This window comes from Sciurus carolinensis, chromosome 9 (genome assembly GCF_902686445.1).
Source record: "Sciurus carolinensis chromosome 9, mSciCar1.2, whole genome shotgun sequence".
NCBI lineage: Eukaryota > Metazoa > Chordata > Mammalia > Rodentia > Sciuridae > Sciurus > Sciurus carolinensis.
In genome coordinates this window covers 8956724-8965601 of record NC_062221.1, presented here as the reverse complement: position 1 = coordinate 8965601, position 8878 = coordinate 8956724, and positions in this window count along the sequence as shown.

Below are 8878 nucleotides of genomic sequence, written 5' to 3'. Positions count from 1 at the left end.
AAAACAAATTAGACTTTAGAGATGACCAGGCCTATTGCTCTGTTAAAACTTGTGAGTGTCTTGAGGTAGAATACTATTATTTTATTCTTGCTCTTGGGGGATAATTCAATGAATGCTTTTATCACTTTAATGATGTTATTTAGGCCTACGAAGTAGGTTAATCTTTACAATAAACTTGTTTGCAAGATTTTAATTTGGAAGGAAATAAAGTTGCATTTCATATATACCTTAAACATTATTTTTGGAATTACGAAATTGTTCTATCTTGGGATTTATGAAGATTTAGGAAGTTGAGCTTATCCATTTCAATTTTCTTTTTTTTTCTGGAGTTCTGGGAACCTCTAAATTATTTTTTATAGTGTCCTACTGAATCTATTATAGATTAAATATTTTTTCCCACTGATCGAACAGAAATGGCTTGAGAACTGATTGTTCGATAACTATATCAGGAATTTCGAATCCCTGATGTATGGATTAATAATATTTATAGGTATATCTTTTTCAAGGCTAACTGATATTGAATCCATAAATCTAATATTGGGTCAAAGAAAAGTAGAAGCAAATGGGTGAAGGTAGAAATAATCTTTGTGCAACATAAGATGGATCATCTACTACACGAAACATTAGCAGACATCTGAAAATTTCAATAAATTTCATAAAAATATAGATGCACATATATTTTTCTTGTCCCTGAATACAGTATTAGAGCTAGAAGAGAATTAAATATTTATATCTAATGTATTGCCAAGATAAATCACTTAAAAGTGTGTTGAAGGAACTGGAACATAAATTTTAAGATGTAAATGGATCATTTTCACAGCAATATGAAAAGGTAAGAGTTATTTTTCTACATAAAAGGAATCTTAATGATGATCAGACACTATTTTGTTGTCTATTTTCAGAAACAGTTAAAACATAAAATTAATATTTATGTTTGGTAACTGCTAGTTGTTCACATCTGGTATTCTTGGTGAGAAACGATATGTTCATGGTCTGACCTGCTTAGCAGGTTCTGCTCCTTGTTCGACACAAAGCTTTGACCTCCTAGGGAGCCCAAGAGGGTCCCCAGCCAACATCATGAAGTGGCAAGTGATGAATGAAGGGCAGGGCATTAGTCCCCGTTGTAGCCTAATCTGCAAAGAGTTCAGATGCTGGCCTTAAGAGAGTGACAACAGTCATAACGAAAATATGGCTTATTTGGACAATGTCGACACCTTCTCGTAATGCACAATTTTCAACTCATGATGGTAAGCAGGATTCCTTTTTCTGATTCCTTATCTAGAGAAGGAAGTATTTTTGGGTTGACAATGATCAACAAACATATGCTCACCATGGCGTCTTGACAGTCATGGTCTCTCTCCCAATCCTACATGAAGTCATTTCTTCAGACAATTAATATTGGTTGAAGTGAAGTACAATAAACACATTATTTACCTCCTCCTGGTAATTTATGTGACTGGCACGTCCCACATTTGGGTGATAGAACCCCTTAGGAATCCTCTCAAACGCATGTTACGATTTCCAAGCAAGGACTTTCCAGTTGGAAAAACCTCAGCTAGATCTAGGCCACAGGTGGGGTCAGGTGCTGAGTCGGGGGCAGCCGAATGGGGCTGGAGCTGGGTCACCTCAGTCTTGCCTTTTCCTACTGCACAGTCATCAGCAGGAGTAGGGACGCCCGGCTGTGGATCCAAGACCAACATTCAACATTTCCAACGTTGAAGTGTGTCACTTGGTTTTTAAGCCCTATCAGCTTCTCCAGGTGTCCAAGGAGTGAAAAGTGGTCTCACCCATTTTTAATTAAAAATGTCATTTTGATTAAAAATGTTATATTCAAATGAAGTTGTGAGAAATAATATGAAGATCCCATGCGCCTACTCCTGGTTACCCCAGTGGGAACATCTTACCGTCAATTGAGGTACAGAACAATTCTCTCCGTACGAGTCATCCCCATGACGCCTCTCGAAGTAACACCAACTCACCCCTTCCCTAATACTTAGAATCCACTAATCTATCCTTATTTCTAAAATTTTGTCACTTCCAAAATTCTGTGTAAACAGACACTTTAGGATTTGGTTTCTTCCACTCAGCATGATTCTCTGGAGATTCATCCCGAGGGTGCATCTACCTTAGTCCATTATTTTCCACTGTTGAGTCGCAAATATTAAAAATAAAATGCTCTGAACACTTTCATGCAGGTTCTTATGGGCACATAAATCTCTCTTTTCGTGAGATAAAAATCCAGGAGTGCCATTAGTCCTGTACGTACAGTAGTCGGATGTTCGTTTTTCTAAGAAATTTCCAAATCATTTTCCTGAATGGCAGTGCTATTTTCCTCTCCCACCGCAGTATTCTGATTTTTCTTTTTCTGAGGTGCTGGGAATTGAATCCAGGGCCTGACGCATGCCAGGCAAGTGTTCTAGCACCAGGATACACCCCAGAGTCCACCAGTAATGCATGAATGATCCAGTCTCTCCATATCCTTGACAGCATTTACCGTTGTCACAGTCTTTTAATTCTACTAGTCATTCTGATGGCTAAGTAGCATTACCTCACTGTGATTTCAATTCGTGTTTCCCTATTGGCTAAGGCTGTTGAACATCTTTTCACGTGCAAAATTTGCTATGTGTGTGTCTTCTTGGGTGAAATATGTCTTTCTCCTGTTTTCTCTTTTAAGTTGATTTATTGGCAAACTGTCAGAAATGAGAAAAATGTAGACATTTATGGCCTACAGCATGACACTTTGATGTATGTATACAATATGGAATGTCTAAATCAAGCCAACTATCATATCCACTACCTCACATACATATTTTGGGGGTTGAAAATATTTTAAAATCTGATCTATTGACAATTTCCAGGCATTCAACACACAGTTATTAGCTATTGTCATCCTGCTGTACAACAGACCTACAAGACTTATTTCTCTTGAAACTTTGTGCCTTGGACCCACATCCCTCCTGCCCCTCCACTTCCCTGGCAACCCCAATTCCTCTCTCTTCTCTGAGACATGACTACCGGACAAGCTGTGCCCAAGCCATTGGTCTGCTTTTATCCATCCCTTACCCTGTACTTTCTACTCCAAGCCAGGAGTGGGGGGACTCCAATTGCTGGATTCAATTATAATTAAAGGGAGGCCTGCCTTTGCTGTCTGAAACCTCGTGGCTCTTCTCCCTCTACTAGTTGGGTGGTCATGTTCACCCCACATGACAACCCTCAGAGCAGCAAGGAGTCTTTTGGAAAAAGTCTCAGCAAGAAAGTGCCCCATTCACCCTCCTGTAGACTTTGCACCCAGTCTCTTCACGCTCCATAAATTCCTTATCCATGTTTCCCTGCTGACGCTTTTCAACCAGAGCAGTCAACTCCTTCTCATCCCTGGTGTTTTCTACTATTGTTATTTTTGTTGCTCCTGCTGCTGAAGGTGTCTGAATGGCACATATTTAGGGGTGCAGGGAGACGAATTCCATACATGGATACAATGGAAAAAGGTCATATCGAGGTAACCAGCATTTCCATCTCCAATATTGATCCTTTCGTTATAATGAGAAGCTTCGGAATCCTGTCTTATAGTTCCGTAGAAGGTGCATAGTAAATTGTTTTATATTAGTCACCCTGTTCTGCTGGAGATCATGAGTACATGCTTCTCCTCTCTAGCTATAGTTTGATGTTCATCATCCAACCACCATTTATCACTTTTCCCTCCTACTCTTCTTGGTTTCTAGTGCCCACCATTATTTTCACTTTGATGAAATCAGTTGTTGTTGTTTTTTTAACTTCCACATATAAGTGAGAACATGCAATGTTTTTCCTTCCAAGCCTGGTATATGTCATGTAACATAAAGTCCCCCAGTTCTACCCTTCTTACTACGGATAATAGGATCTGATTCTTTTTTATGACTAAATAATATTCCACCATGTATAGGCACTGTATTTTCTTTATCCATTCAGTCATTCATGGACATTTCTTGCCTGTTGTAAATAGGGTTTCAATAAACAGGCTAGTGCAAGCATCCCACCCCCAACATGTCCCCTAACAGTCTTTGTAAGGAAAAAATGCAGCTCAGCTCGAACCGGCAGTTCCAACCCCTCCCGTGGAACTGTCGCTGCGCACACCCCTCTCAGTTGTGGCTCGACAATAGCTCCCAGAAAAATCCACGGGCAGACACAAGTCCTCACGCAAGAGACTTTATTATGCAGATGACTAGCGCATCCAGTCCGGGGTGAAAAGAAAGGAAAAGAGAAAGATGGCGTGGACGCTTCTCCCAGATATTGGAATCTCCCGGGCTGGAAGGAACCAATAGCAGAGGAGAATACTTGCAAGCTGGCTGATGAACCAATAGCTAGCTAGCATGTTAGGACATAATGTAGGAAGCAGGAAATGGCTGTAGCATAGGCCGGAAATTCCTGAAAAGTAAGAGGCAGGGGAGCACAGATTGACAAGTGGTTGGGAGGCGGGGAGAAATGACTGCACCTGGAAGGGCGGAGTATCGGCTTTGTATTATCTTGAGACAGGCACCAAAGCCAAACCATAATTGCACATAACAGCAAACCTGGAAAAAAGGAACCAGTTCTAAAAAAGGACAGCAGAGAGTTGAGTTCCCACATTTCTGATCAGTTCTTCTGACTGCTGCAAGTGACGTTAAATTCAAACTTAGTTCCTCACTCAAGGAGGCCAGTGTGCAGTGAAACTGAGTTCAGCTTAGTTTCGTGGCTCCTAGACTTCAGGGTTTCTCTGTGGGCATTAGGTGATTGCCAAATAATCACCTTAGAAAAGAAGATAATTTTCATCAACCACCTCCATATTTCTCAAACTGAAAGACATAAACCATCCAGATTTGGAAAAATACAGTTGCAGAAAAGGACACTTCATTTTTTTCCCATTTGTGATTGACAGAAATCTGTATTTTGGCCTTGAGCTGGTTCCCACAGCTGTGGCGAGACCAAAGGCCTGCCAGGTAACTGAGCACCCAGAACTAGGGCCCCAGCTCTGACACAGCGTGCACTGTCCATGACGGTGGCCATGGAGCAAAAGACACAAACGTACCAGGAGAAAGAATGAGAAGAGCATCATTAGTGTCCAGTTACTTGACATCTCCAAGTCTCTGTTCTGTATGCACAGTTTAGGAGAGGTGACTTTTTTCTCTCAATATAGATGCCTACTTAGCTAGAAACATTGGACATGCAATGCTGTTTTTGTTTTCTAAATAATCATTCATCAACTGTGGTATCCTGAATCCCAGAGATGAATTTATGATCTTCATACCAGTACCCCAGAATGGAAACTAATTAATGTCACGTATATCATATTTAAAAGGCTCTCTTTTTTTTTTTTTGTAATTTGTAGTTACAAGCCCCAGAAAGGGGTCAAAGTTCAAACATTGAGTAAGAAATTAAATTTCTATTTATACAAAATATTGTCAAAACATGTGATCCAAGAAAAGATAATGTCCCTCACACATTAATCTTATTTATTAACTAAGCCCAACAGAACATCCTCAATGCTGAAAGGGGTTTTGAAAAAGTGAGTTATGCTAGTCATACAATTTCATAAATTTTTGAATGAGAAAAAGGTATTTAAAAGTCTATCTAAACACTAATGTCATAAATGACATTTCAATAACGAGGTCTTCCCTTTGAGATGGTTATCTGTCACTATGTTACCACCAAATGCATCTACAACATGGTACTTCAACCGTTACAATAAAAAGAGATTATAAATCTACATTTTAAGGAAGAACATCAGTATGAAGGACAAAGTTTCAGCATTTATTATGAAATTATAGAATGTTTTTAAACATAGTTATAGCTAGATAAAATATAGAAGGTCAAATGAATCTCCCGCCTTTATGGTGGGAGTCAGTCCCCAGTGGGCTTGCTGAAGCGGATTTCATCTGCAGTTGGGGTCCTGAGTGCTTCCCACTTTCTTTATAATCCACACAGGTGCTGAAAGTACAGCTGGTTCTATTGTACAGGTGAGAAAAACGTGCATTATGTGTCTCAGCAATGTTTCAAGTCCACAGATTTTTCTGGTGTCTCCTTTGTTCTCTCTAATTTATTTGTTTATTTGAATTTTAATGAAGAATTCTGAAGTTAAAAGAAGCATCAATGTGGTCCATCTGGAACCAGATCCTAACTTCCAATGTAGGTTCTTCCCACTATACTACTCTCCTCCAACTACGGTGCCATATTTAAGAAAAGGACCAGAAAGAACACCTAAGGCTAACCACCAACACGTCACACCTAACCCTAACCACCAACACTTCACACCTAAGGCTAAACACCAACACTTCACACCTAACCCTAACCACCAACACATCACACCTAACCCTAACCACCAACACTTCACACCTAAGGCTAAACACCAACACTTCAGGCCAACAAATTTTAACTCCTGCCAATGTATATTGAAATGAAAACGGGCTTATAGTAGAAAGTTCCAGAGTATTTGAGGTGAAATAAATTGGCATTCCAACTCCTTGCTCAATATGTTTAGGTAAAAACTTGGAAAAATCAATTTACTTTCCCCAAATTTGCCTATCTCTTTTTTAAACATGCGTTGATAGTAATGATAAGATCGAAGGTTTCTGCCTCACGGTATTCTTTGGTAGAACAAAGGGTAGACAAATTTACTGTGAAGTTTTGTAAAAAAATATAGTTATCAAATTTGATTATTTGCATAATTTATTCAGAAAATACCACCCCTTCTCCCTCTCAGAGAAAGCATTCAAAATTTTAGTAGCATTAGTACCAAAACCCCATTTCAGATAAGATATATTGATCTTAAATGCTGACTGTCGCATAGGATTCATCTCACATTAAAGTCAATACTTTAAATCCACTTGGTATATGTTTGCCATAGAGTAAAATTAAAGAGTCATTTCATATAGCATGAATGCAGGCTATTGGAAGAGTCAGCGACCATTTTCTATCTAGGGTGGTCTGATAATGGTGCTCGATTACACAGGCACCATTCTGATTTTGCAAAAGAAAACAAAATTCTGCTTCTAACATTGAGAAGAGAGCAATAGAGTGGATAAAACGGACAGAGAAATGGCTACCTCAGTGCAATGTGAACACTGCTGGAACCAAGAGACGAAATGGAAAGTTCAATAGTTGTCCCAATTCTGAATCTATCTTCACCTTATAATCCTGTCCCTTATAATTCTGTCTGACCTTTCAGAGGCCACTCTCTCTGTAGGTACTCATTGATTCTTAAATAAATCCAGTATATGCACAACAGAATTCATTGAAAGGAACATCTCCAAAGACTAATAAGACTTGCTATGATTGACAATGGACAAGCAAAACAAATTTCCCTGTGTGTTTGAATGGCTTGGAGTCTCAGACTTCTGCTCTATTTCCTTCTGCCCTCCACACACTGTAAATCCTGTAGGCTGCACCTGTAATGCCTCCTAGTCAACAACACTCTAGGCATTTATGAATCCAGGGCTGCAAAAAGACCTGAAAACTAGATGGCATATTTGCAATGCTGATGTTTCCTGCAGCTAATTATACACACACACACACACACACACACACACACACGTACACACGTGTACACACATTCATATGGTAGCCACCACCTTAAGGGCACAGGACAAAATTCAGGGCGTTCTGTGATACAAACATCTATTCAGCCTGGGAGATTTTCCAGATCAGATTTGCAGTGGCCTTCTATCGTGCACAAAGGTCAGAAAAATACAGACTTAAAATCAGAATGTTTTTATTCAATTAAGGTACCATTTGACCACAAGTGCTCTGTCTGCATGAGAAAATTAAAGAAATAAATCAGGGTTCTTTCTCTTAATGGCCGTTTGCATTGGCCAGCGTGTGGCAAGGGGACTGCAGGTCCAGAGTGAATTTCTCCGTGGGGCGACTTCATTTATCATGATTCCAGTGGCAGGTACTGCTGCCTTCTGGTTTGTCGCAGAAAAGTTACTAGTCCAGTGTGACTTGTTTTATTTTAGTGTGTGAGGAAGAAAACCTAAACAGGGATCCTCTTCCAGAGAAGGTGCCTCTATCAAGCTTTAGAATTAGTAGTAGAATATTTGGTATTGCTGGCAGCAAACATGTATTGTTCCAAAAACATACTAATTCATTCTGTAGTTCTGATGTACTGTGCTGATCATTGCACATGAAATCCATGTGTGTGGTGAGCATGAAAAAGTGGATCAGTTAAAATGTTGGAGGGAAAAGGTCACTGCTTTTATTCTGCTCTGAAAGTTGACATTTTGGAGGTCCTCATTCATCAGCATGTACTAAAGCCTTCGGGCATCGTGTCAGGTGCTAGAAATATTCAATGAGTCTGACAAAAGGACCAGCCCTCACCGTTGAAACCATGAGGTCCACGGTTTGTGTACAATGTGAATGGCGACAGAGGAGGCGGCGACAGAGGAGGCAGCAACTGGGATGTGGGCAGAGTATTGAACAGAACCTTTTTGCTGGGGCTTTGCCCTCCATGTGTCTTCCTCTGTATCTGGGGCCTCAAGGTTGGTGCGATCTCATGAGAAATCAGAGAGGATAGTGAGGACTGAATTCCTGCATCTGGGATCCAGAATCTCAACTTAGTGTGTAATTTGGGACAAAGTAGCAGCTTTCTGGACTCAGTTTACATCTTAAAACTAGATGGCAATGGTGTGTCTGTCTGTTCCTACTGGGTGTCTGTGAGGGTAAAAGACAAGAGACCATATCGTGGATCAAAGGAGACAGGGGTGCACTGTAAGCTTATGTAGGGATGCTGTTTATTGTGGTCTGTTGTGTTAATGAATCCTTTGGGTCCAATAAACTCTTTTCAAAAAAGAAAAGAAAGAAAAAGTAAGCCATCTTAAAGGAAGAAAAGCCATAAATCATGGAAAAAAGGACTTCCTGCCTGTCTTCCCAT